Source organism: Lissotriton vulgaris, chromosome 1_1 (assembly GCF_964263255.1).
Source record: "Lissotriton vulgaris chromosome 1_1, aLisVul1.2, whole genome shotgun sequence".
NCBI classification, from domain to species: domain Eukaryota; kingdom Metazoa; phylum Chordata; class Amphibia; order Caudata; family Salamandridae; genus Lissotriton; species Lissotriton vulgaris.
In genome coordinates, this window is record NC_141685.1 from 109,702,007 (window position 1) to 109,713,601 (window position 11,595).

At 45.7% G+C, this 11,595-nt stretch overlaps 1 pseudogene; it reads right to left on the bottom strand.

The window, feature by feature from the left end:
• Positions 1 to 9,734: 9,734 nt before the first annotated feature.
• On the bottom strand, positions 9,735 to 11,274 carry LOC147737640 (uncharacterized; annotated as a pseudogene).
• Between the last annotated feature and the right edge of the window lie 321 nt (positions 11,275 to 11,595).

An 11,595-nucleotide genomic window follows, 5' to 3' on the forward strand; every position in this document is an offset into this window, starting at 1 on the left:
AGTTGAGTACTGTTGGAGCACGGGTCACTGGCTCCTTAGGTTAGTACCGCGCCAGCCGTAGCAAAAATGCTCTTCACTTCAATATGGTCGCAGTATGGATGTGTCCCGCATGCTTTCACCTCAGGATCTGCGCCCTGTCCAGGTTTTAGGGCCTCTTCGCTCCACAACACGCCGGCTATTTTATCAGGGAGCAAATCGGGCTGCGGTCCGTTGGGGGTTGGTCCAGGTCTGATTCCGCCCGCCTCTGAGTTGTAGTATGCAACTGGGGGGGTCCTGGTTTCAGGGCCTAGTTTCGAGTTCCGGGCCTTGCTTCACGGTCTTCTTTGGGGCCCGTTTTTGGCTGCTGTGCGACCCCCGTCTCTCCGAGGCAGTGCCCAGCGCGGCACGACACAGCCCCAGCGTTTTCTGTGTGCACCTCGGCCCAGAGCAGCTCAGCCCGGCTCCACAAGCACCTCCGGTGGGACTCACCAGGTCGTGCGGCCGCCGTACGTGAGCCGTGTCGCGGGTCGCTGTTGACGCGAGGTCGGGGTTCCGGTCCGGCGCTTCCGTCATCAGGCCCAGGACGTCCGATCTGGTTTTCAGGTTTCGGGACCTCAATCGTCCTCCCGTTTTCTGCCTCCACTGTCCCGATGTTACCAGCAGCCCTCGGCGCGTGTCTAAGCGCGTTCAGCTGGAAAAAAAGGATGGTTTTGAAAGGATTGCTGGGGCTCAGGCGAGGAGCTCGCTTAAACAGCGGCCATCTCGCTTCATGGCTAGCTCCGCCCCCCCAGAATATACTTTCAAAATTAAAGCACTTCTCTACAGAAGTCACAGAGCGTAATTTTGCAGTTAATTTTTTTTCTACAAGTAACTTTGTAATTGTCAAAGACAGCAGCTAATAAGGTGAGTTTCTATAAGCAGTTAATATGGTAAATTAGTATAAGCAGCTAACAAGGTGAGTTACTATAAGTAGGTAATTTATTATACTTTCCAGCCGCATCCTGGAACAGACTGATAGCACAGTATTGTATGTTACTAGGCCTGGGCGGAGTTCTCCTATGCGGAACTCTGCGAAGTGCCGAAAAAACTCTGCCACACTCTGAGTATTTCTGAAAATGCGAAGTGCGGTAAGTCGCTCTGCTCATGCCCGATTTTTAGCTCCAAGACATTGCACTGCACAATAACATCAGTGCGAACTGCACCATGAGAATCGTAAGAGGGCGCTGTTTTTTTCAGCCACTTGAGTAGATGTTCTACTCACACAGCAGCTTCCTTAACATGAGCGGTAGCGACCTGCCACGACTGATTGCGTTGAGAAATCTCGACTGGAGGAGGCCAGCCATATAATACTTCTCACTCTCGCTCGCCAAACTTAACATTGACGAGCCGCGCAAGAGGGAAAACTCAGCCCTGTGCGGCTTTGTGTAGTTTTTCAGAACTCTACGATCCATGGGTAAAGCTCAGTGAACGCTGCCGACGAGGTGGAATTTGTCACCCACCCCTATATGTTACAAGAAAAGAGCAACAGGGGCAGCGAGCAAACCTGAGAAAAAGAATTGGAAAATGTCTGCCAGTGTAAAATAATATTCACTTTGAGGTAGAGGGAGAGCTGATATTCTCAACAGTGCGTGTCAACACCTGAGATGTTTGTGAAAGATCTTTAGTTACAAGAAGGCATCACTACAGTCCCCATATCCTTCTTTATGCAGTAGCTTTGTCTCTTAACAATTGTGGCAAACAGGATTGCCGATAGAAGGTGGACACTAGGACAAACCAGTCGGCAGTAAACAGGATCACAGGTAGAAGGTGGACAGCATTACTAGTAGCACGTCTCGCTTCATGAACACAGGAGAGAAGGTAGTACCATATCAGGCAAAGAACCTATTCTCACTCAGAAAGCAGGCACACTGGTGAGAATGGTGCACTCTGTTATCACTTGTGTCAGACTCCTGCTGAAAGGTGTCATGCTGTCAAGATAGGAGCCCTCTATTGCCAAATAAACTAGGCTCCTTGTTGACATCGCAAATTATCTTCATAGTTTAGGGAACAAATCTCATTTCACATCTCTTTCTACAGAATCCGCAGTGAAATACCATGAACTAAAAGACATTATTTTGCTTTATTACATTTAAAAAGACATAGATTTCTTATTAATATGTAAAATCGAATCATCATTGTGTACATTGCATAACATCGTGATTGCTTTTTACTGGATCATATTTTAGTTCATGTTAATTTGAACGTAAGGTGGGTTTGATCCTGGTACACGCCTCTATAGTGTGTTTTTAAAGGCTCTTGGATGACCATGCATGGGCCCTGGTCGGATGTTTGGTTGTGCTTTATTAGTAGAGATTTAAAAGTGTCTGTATTCAAATTCTTTATGCCACTAATGGCAGTAACAGCCACTTATTCCTAAATATGTAGAGTTGAGTTTAAAAATGGCCCTGTTAACGTAAAGGAAAGTAAGTCTGATCCTGGTACAGACCCCTGTAGTGTGTTATTTTTAAGGATGAGTGTACTGAAGACCAGTCATGTGTCTTATTCCTCACTGACTGGGTCGTTGTGATGGTGGTCAATGGCAGGAAGAACTTCCTGAACTCAGCACTTCGCTAAAATGAACTCAGTGCAAGGCATTAGTTTCTACCATCTTCGGCTACTGAAGATTTGACCTTTCCTTTAATTTGATTTGCATATTATATTGGCTATGCAAGCCTAGTCTATGAGAACACTGCGGATTGGATGACTCCAGCAACACAAAAGAGCACTTCAGATTATTTAGAATGCTGCGGTCTATCTTATTTGTGGTCTGAGGAAGCCCCAGCTGCATAATAAAGTTTATTGTTTGCACACGAGGCAGCACATAATATGTAAGTCCATTCAAACACTGGCAGAGCTCATAAATTGAGGGTTCCTCTTTGCATGTAAACACAAGCCTGAATATCATTTGTGTCAAGACTCAGTATCGTTTGTGCTCATTCTCTTCTGAATCCCGATTTCTTTTCCAGTGCCAAGGATCCAGAAATGTGTAGTAGGGAGTCGATAGTTCTGGATTCTAGCTCTTCAGATTTGGAATTCTTTACTGCTCAAGATGCAATCTCTCCCTAGCTGGCAAGCTTTCAGAAACCAAATGAGAACTAAACTTTTCAACAGCCCTTTCTCTTATCAATAATTTTGCTATCATGCACCAGTTCTGTTCTTTCACCAGTTCGGATTTGGATGAGTGATTCTCTGTAAAAAAGATACTCTTGAAATTCTAATTGTGAATCATTTACATAGTGGTAAGCCAGCAAATCTCTCAAGGATCCAGCTCGATGTTGTACACCTTTGGGGAAGTGCCACTATGGCTCGTGCATTAGAAGACACATGTGTTGATGGAAATGAGCATCACTTCTCCTGCATCATGGGTGGGAAGACATATATTGGGCACTGCCACAGGGTTCCTCCTTGAGTCCCATCCTCTTCAATGTCTACATTGCTCCACTGGCTTCCATCGTATGGTCCTACGACTTCAGCATTATCTCAAGTGCAGATGACATGCAACTCATACTCTCCCTCTCAGAAGAAACATCGATCACACAATCACCCTTCCTTATGTGTATTTCCAACATAGCATAATAGATGAAAAGAAGCTGCCTCAAGCTACATGCTGACAAATCTGAAGTGGTACTGTCCGGCAAGTACATCTCTCTCTGGACCCTGGCCAGGTAACCCAGCACCAGAGGCCCTACATCCATTCCAACTACAACACCAGGAAATTGGTATCATAATCGATAGCCAAATCTCCATGACCAGCCAAGACCGCACAGTAGCAGCTCCATGCTTCCACACTGTCAAGATGCTCAGAAAAATATTCAAACGGATCTCACTATACAGCAGCAGGAGTGTCAGATAGCATTCTTCACCAGTAGACTAGACTACGGCAACACCCCCTATGCAGGTACAACCACCAAGTTCCCCAACAAATATCAAGCGGTTCAAAATACAGCAGCAGACTCATACTCAATCTCTATCCATGGACACACATCACCCTCACTGACTCCCCATCTAGAAGTGCACCACGTTCAATCCTCCCACATTCACCTACAAAGGCACTCCACATCTTAGTCCTTGCGTAGCTCAATGACCACATTCACTTCCATACCCATAATAGGCAACTCAGATGGACTGGACGACTCCGCAACCAAATCCTGCATCACCTCACTACCAGATATGTCTTCTCCCAATCGCCCCCAAGACCAGAAGGAACTCCCCCTCCCCATCAGAGCCTGTTTATTCTCAATTAGTGATCAGGGTGTCTTGCAAATCCAGTTGGCATAACAACCATAACTGAACGCATCAAGCCTGAGAGTTGCAGCTCATATTTTCACACTTTCACTTCTCCTGCTTTTGGACACTGTTCTCTAGATGCAGCCACAGAACCAGCAATGTTCCGCAAAATGACGTAACACCCGAACCAGCTATGAATTTCCACCAGTATGTGCTTGTTAAATTAGTTTTAGTGTGCTGGGCTTAAAGGGTTATTAACTTAGCAGCGCTAACGGGGCGGGGCGGCCGCCGCGCGGCCGCATGCTGGTGACAGAACCGCTCCGTCACCAGCCACGGTTGAGCTGTGCTGGTGACGGAGCGCTTCCGTCATGACCCGCCCCGCTCAATATAACTGCCGCACAGGCGCGAAATCAGCGCCGCGCTTGTGCGGCGCCGGGCCATGACGGAACCGCTCCGTCATCAGCACAGCCCAACCGTAGCTGATGACGGAGCGGTTCCGTCATCAGCAGGGGAGGGGTTAAAGAAATTAACAATCGCTGAGAACAGACACTTTTATAATTTTACAAATATCAGTTTTTTCTTCTTTCCTTCTAATCCAGTCTTTCATCACCTACTGTGGGTTAGGATTGCCCTAGTGCTCCGCTCCCAAGTGGCCACCAATGATCCACAGTGGGGGCCGTCTCCGATCCAGTGTGCCCCCAGGCCCAGGCTCCAGTTGAGTACTGTTGGAGCGACGGGTCACTGGCTCCTTAGGTTAGTACCGCGCCAGCCGTAGCAAAAATGCTCTTCACTTCAATATGGTCGCAGTATGGATCTGTCCCGCATGCTTTCGCCTCAGGATCTGCGCCCTGTCCAGGTTTTAGGGCCTCTTCGCTCCACAGCACGCCGGCTATTTTATCAGGGAGCAAATCGGGCTGCGGTCCGTTGGGGGTTGGTCCAGGTCTGATTCCGCCCGCCTCTGAGTTGTAGTATGCAACTGGGGGGTCCTGGTTTCAGGGCCTGGTTTCGAGTTCCGGGCCTTGCTTCACGGTCTTCTTTGGGGCCCGTTTTTGGCTGCTGTGCGACCCCCGTCTCTCCGAGGCAGTGCCCAGCGCGGCACGACACAGCCCCAGTGTTTTCTGTGTGCACCTCGGCCCAGAGCAGCTCAGCCCGGCTCCACAAGCACCTCCGGTGGGACTCACCAGGTCGTGCGGCCGCCGTACGTGAGCCGTGTCGCGGGTCGCTGTTGACGCGAGGTCGGGGTTCCGGTCCGGTGCTTCCGTCATCAGGCCCAGGACGTCCGATCTGGTTTTCAGGTTTTGGGACCTCAATCGTCCTCCCGTTTTCTGCCTCCACTGTCCCGATGTTACCAGCAGCCCTCGGCGCGTGTCTAAGCGCGTGTCTAAGCGCGTTCAGCTGGAAAAAAAGGATGGTTTTGAAAGGATTGCTGGGGCTCAGGCGAGGAGCTCGCTTAAACAGCGGCCATCTCGCTTCATGGCTAGCTCCGCCCCCCCAGAATATACTTTCAAAATTAAAGCACTTCTCTACAGAAGTCACAGAGCGTAATTTTGAAGTTAATTTTTTTTCTACAAGTAACTTTGTAATTGTCAAAGACAGCAGCTAATAAGGTGAGTTTCTATAAGCAGTTAATATGGTAAATTAGTATAAGCAGCTAACAAGGTGAGTTACTATAAGTAGGTAATTTATTATACTTTCCAGCCGCATCCTGGAACAGACTGATAGCACAGTATTGTATGTTACTAGGCCTGGGCGGAGTTCTCCTATGCGGAACTCTGCGAAGTGCCGAAAAAACTCTGCCACACTCTGAGGATTTCTGAAAATGCGAAGTGCGGTAAGTCGCTCTGCTCATGCCCGATTTTTAGCTCCAAGACATTGCACTGCACAATAACATCAGTGCGAACTGCACCATGAGAATCGTAAGAGGGCGCTGTTTTTTTCAGCCACTTGAGTAGATGTTCTACTCACACAGCAGCTTCCTTAACATGAGCGGTAGCGACCTGCCACGACTGATTGCGTTGAGAAATCTCGACTGGAGAAGGCCAGCCATATGATACTTCTCACTCTCGCTCGCCAAACTTAACATTGACGAGCCGCGCAAGAGGGAAAACTCAGCCCTGTGCGGCTTTGTGTAGTTTTTCAGAACTCTACGATCCATGGGTAAAGCTCAGTGAACGCTGCCGACGAGGTGGAATTTGTCACCCACCCCTATATGTTACAAGAAAAGAGCAACAGGGGCAGCGAGCAAACCTGAGAAAAAGAATTGGAAAATGTCTGCCAGTGTAAAATAATATTCACTTTGAGGTAGAGGGAGAGCTGATATTCTCAACAGTGCGTGTCAACACCTGAGATGTTTGTGAAAGATCTTTAGTTACAAGAAGGCATCACTACAGTCCCCATATCCTTCTTTATGCAGTAGCTTTGTCTCTTAACAATTGTGGCAAACAGGATTGCCGATAGAAGGTGGACACTAGGACAAACCACTCGGCAGTAAACAGATAGGATCACAGGTAGAAGGTGGACAGCATTACTAGTAGCACGTCTCGCTTCATGAACACAGGAGAGAAGGTAGTACCATATCAGGCAAAGAACCTATTCTCACTCAGAAAGCAGGCACACTGGTGAGAATGGTGCACTCTGTTATCACTTGTGTCAGACTCCTGCTGAAAGCTGTCATGCTGTCAAGATAGGAGCCCTCTATTGCCAAATAAACTAGGCTCCTTGTTGACATCGCAAATTATCTTCATAGTTTAGGGAACAAATCTCATTTAACATCTCTTTCTACAGAATCCGCAGTGAAATACCATGAACTAAAAGACATTATTTTGCTTTATTACATTTAAAAAGACATAGATTTCTTATTAATATGTAAAATCGAATCATCATTGTGTACATTGCATAACATCGTGATTGCTTTTTACTGGATCATATTTTAGTTCATGTTAATTTGAACGTAAGGTGGGTTTGATCCTGGTACACGCCTCTATAGTGTGTTTTTAAAGGCTCTTGGATGACCATGCATGGGCCCTGGTCGGATGTTTGGTTGTGCTTTATTAGTAGAGATTTAAAAGTGTCTGTATTCAAATTCTTTATGCCACTAATGGCAGTAACAGCCACTTATTCCTAAATATGTAGAGTTGAGTTTAAAAATGGCCCTGTTAACGTAAAGGAAAGTAAGTCTGATCCTGGTACAGACCCATGTAGTGTGTTATTTTTAAGGATGAGTGTACTGAAGACCAGTCATGTGTCTTATTCCTCACTGACTGGGTCGTTGTGATGGTGGTCGATGGCAGGAAGAACTTCCTGAACTCAGCACTTCGCTAAAATGAACTCAGTGCAAGGCATTAGTTTCTACCATCTTCGGCTACTGAAGATTTGACCTTTCCTTTAATTTGATTTGCATATTATATTGGCTATGCAAGCCTAGTCTATGAGAACACTGCGGATTGGATGACTCCAGCAACACAAAAGAGCACTTCAGATTATTTAGAATGCTGCGGTCTAACTTATTTGTGGTCTGAGGAAGCCCCAGCTGCATAATAAAGTTTATTGTTTGCACACGAGGCAGCACATAATATGTAAGTCCATTCAAACACTGGCAGAGCTCATAAATTGAGGGTTCCTCTTTGCATGTAAACACAAGCCTGAATATCATTTGTGTCAAGACTCAGTATCGTTTGTGCTCATTCTCTTCTGAATCCCGATTTCTATTCCAGTGCCAATGATCCAGAAATGTGTAGTAGGGAGTCGATAGTTCTGGATTCTAGCTCTTCAGATTTGGAATTCTTTACTGCTCAAGATGCAATCTCTCCCTAGCTGGCAAGCTTTCAGAAACCAAATGAGAACTAAACTTTTCAACAGCCCTTTCTCTTATCAATAATTTTGCTATCATGCACCAGTTCTGTTCTTTCACCAGTTCGGATTTGGATGAGTGATTCTCTGTAAAAAAGATACTCTTGAAATTCTAATTGTGAATCATTTACATAGTGGTAAGCCAGCAAATCTCTCAAGGATCCAGCTCGATGTTGTACACCTTTGGGGAAGTGCCACTATGGCTCGTGCATTAGAAGACACATGTGTTGATGGAAATGAGCATCACTTCTCAAGCATCATGGGTGGGAAGACATATATTGGGCACTGCCACAGGGTTCCTCCTTGAGTCCCATCCTCTTCAATGTCTACATTGCTCCACTGGCTTCCATCGTATGGTCCTACGACTTCAGCATTATCTCAAGTGCAGATGACATGCAACTCATACTCTCCCTCTCAGAAGAAACATCGATCACACAATCACCCTTCCTTATGTGCATTTCCAACATAGCATAATAGATGAAAAGAAGCTGCCTCAAGCTACATGCTGACAAATCTGAAGTGATACTGTCCGGCAAGTACATCTCTCTCTGGACCCTGGCCAGGTAACCCAGCACCAGAGGCCCTACATCCATTCCAACTACAACACCAGGAAATTGGTATCATAATCGATAGCCAAATCTCCATGACCAGCCAAGACCGCACAGTAGCAGCTCCATGCTTCCACACTGTCAAGATGCTCAGAAAAATATTCAAACGGATCTCACTATACAGCAGGAGGAGTGTCAGATAGCATTCTTCACCAGTAGACTAGACTACGGCAACACCCCCTATGCAGGTACAACTACCAAGTTCACCAACAAATATCAAGCGGTTCAAAATACAGCAGTAGACTCATACTCAATCTCTATCCATGGACACACATCACCCTCACTGACTCCCCATCTAGAAGTGCACCACGTTCAATCCTCCCACATTCACCTACAAAGGCACTCCACATCTTAGTCCTTGCGTAGCTCAATGACCACATTCACTTCCATACCCATAATAGGCAACTCAGATGGACTGGACGACTCCGCAACCAAATCCTGCATCACCTCACTACCAGATATGTCTTCTCCCAATCGCCCCCAAGACCAGAAGGAACTCCCCCTCCCCATCAGAGCCTGTTTTTTCTCAATTAGTGATCAGGGTGTCTTGCAAATCCAGTTGGCATAACAACCATAACTGAACGCATCAAGCCTGAGAGTTGCAGCTCATATTTTCACACTTTCACTTCTCCTGCTTTTGGACACTGTTCTCTAGATGCAGCCACAGAACCAGCAATGTTCCTCAAAATGACGTAACACCCGAACCAGCTATGAATTTCCACCAGTATGTGCTTGTTAAATTAGTTTTAGTGTGCTGGGCTTAAAGGGTTATTAACTTAGCAGCGCTAACGGGGCGGGGCGGCCGCGCGGCGGCCGCATGCTGGTGACAGAACCGCTCCGTCACCAGCCGCGGTTGAGCTGTGCTGGTGACGGAGCGGTTCCGTCATGACCCGCCCCGCTCAATACAACTGCCGCGCAGGCGCGAAATCAGCACCGCGCAGGTGCGGCGCCGGGCCATGACGGAACCGCTCCGTCATCAGCACAGCCCAACCGTAGCTGATGACGGAGCGGTTCCGTCATCAGCAGGGGAGGGGTTAAAGAAATTAACAATCGCTGAGAACAGACACTTTTATAATTTTACAAATATCAGTTTTTTCTTCTTTCCTTCTAATCCAGTCTTTCATCACCTACTTTTTATAATCTGGTATTCGAAGATTCCATATAATTGTAATTTTATTATTTTGAATAAGTCCTTCATCTCAAAAGAACTGCAATTTTTTAATCTTGAGTATGTCCACAGACAGGATGTTGATGGCCTTAAATGTTTGTGTATTTGCTGCACCTCTAGGATTACTTCTATGCGCGTTTCATTAAGGTGAGTTTTTGCTCATGGTATTCAAAGGATTATAGGGGTGATAATCAGAAAAAGGTCTTCACTTATTCAATGTACTTGAATGTTTTTCCCTTGGGTGTGTTTGCTGAAGGCTTATGTAGTAGTGATGACTAACTAAAGCTCTTCACACATTCACTGCACTTGAATAGTTTTTCCAGTGTGCATACACTGGTGCTTAGTAGGTGTGAAAATCATCAAAAGCTCTTCAAGCATTGGCTGTACTTGAGTGGGTTTTCCTCTGTGTGTCTTTGTAGGTTTGATAGTTGACAAAAGGCCCTCTCACATTGACTGCACTTGTCTTTTCCTCTGTATGTGTTTGCTGATGAGTCATTAATGTAGAAGATTTACTAAAACTACGTCCACATTCACTGCACTGATATGGTCTTTCCCCAGTATGAGTTCTCTGATGCTGTTTTAGGTGTGCCGATTGACTAAAGCTCTTCTCACATTCACTGCATTTGAATTGGTTTTCCCCGGTGTGTGTTCGCTGATGATATCTTAATGTTGATAAGTTACTGAAACTACTTCCACATTCACTGCACTGATATGGTTTTTCCCCAGTGTGAGTTCTCTGATGCTGTTTTAGGTTTGCCGATTGACTAAAACTTTTCTCACATTCATTGCACTTGAATGGCTTCTCCCCTGTGTGTGTTCGCTGATGGCTTTGCAGGTATGATAACCGACGAAAGCACTTCACACATTCACTGCACTTGTATGGCTTTTCCCCTGTGTGTGTTCTCTGATGAATCCTGAGATATGAGGAGTTCCTAAAACGGCTTCCGCATTCATTGCAATGGTATGGTTTTTCCTCTGTGTGTGTTTGCATATGATTTATTAATGTTGTGGATTCTCTAAAACTACAACCACAATCAGTGCATTTAAATGGTTTTTCCTCTGTGTGTGTTCGCTGATGAATCCTGAGTTTTGCCGATTCAGTAAAACTTCTTCCACATTCACTGCAATGATATGGTTTTCCCCCGTGTGTTTCCGTTGATGGTTTTGTAGGTGTGATAACTGACTAAAGCTCTTCAAACATTCATTGCATATGAAAGGTTTTTCTCCTGTGTGTATTCGCTGATGTTTCCTTAATGTTGATGATTGACTAAAACTACTTCCACATTCATTGCAGTGATATGGCTTTTCCCCGGTGTGTGTTCTCTGATGCTGTTTTAGGGTTGATAACCTACTAAAACTCTTCTCACATTCATTGCACTTGAATGGTTTTTCCCCCGTGTGCATTCTCTGATGAATCCTTAGCTTTGAGGAGTCAATAAAACTACTTCCACATTCTTTGCAATGGTAAGATTTTTCCCTTGCGTGTTTTTGTAAATGTCTTTGCAGGCCTGATAATTGAATGAAGCTCTTCACACATTCACTGCAGTTGAATGATTTTTCATCTGTGTGCGTTTGCTGACAGCACTTTAGTAGTGATGACAAGCTAAAGCTTTCGCTGCATGTGTATGATTTTTCTTTCTTTGGGTCAGGTATATATTTTTCTTCATCCTATTTCTGCTTTTCCGGATGGGCCAACATGGTTAATAAAGCACTTGCGTTAGTCTC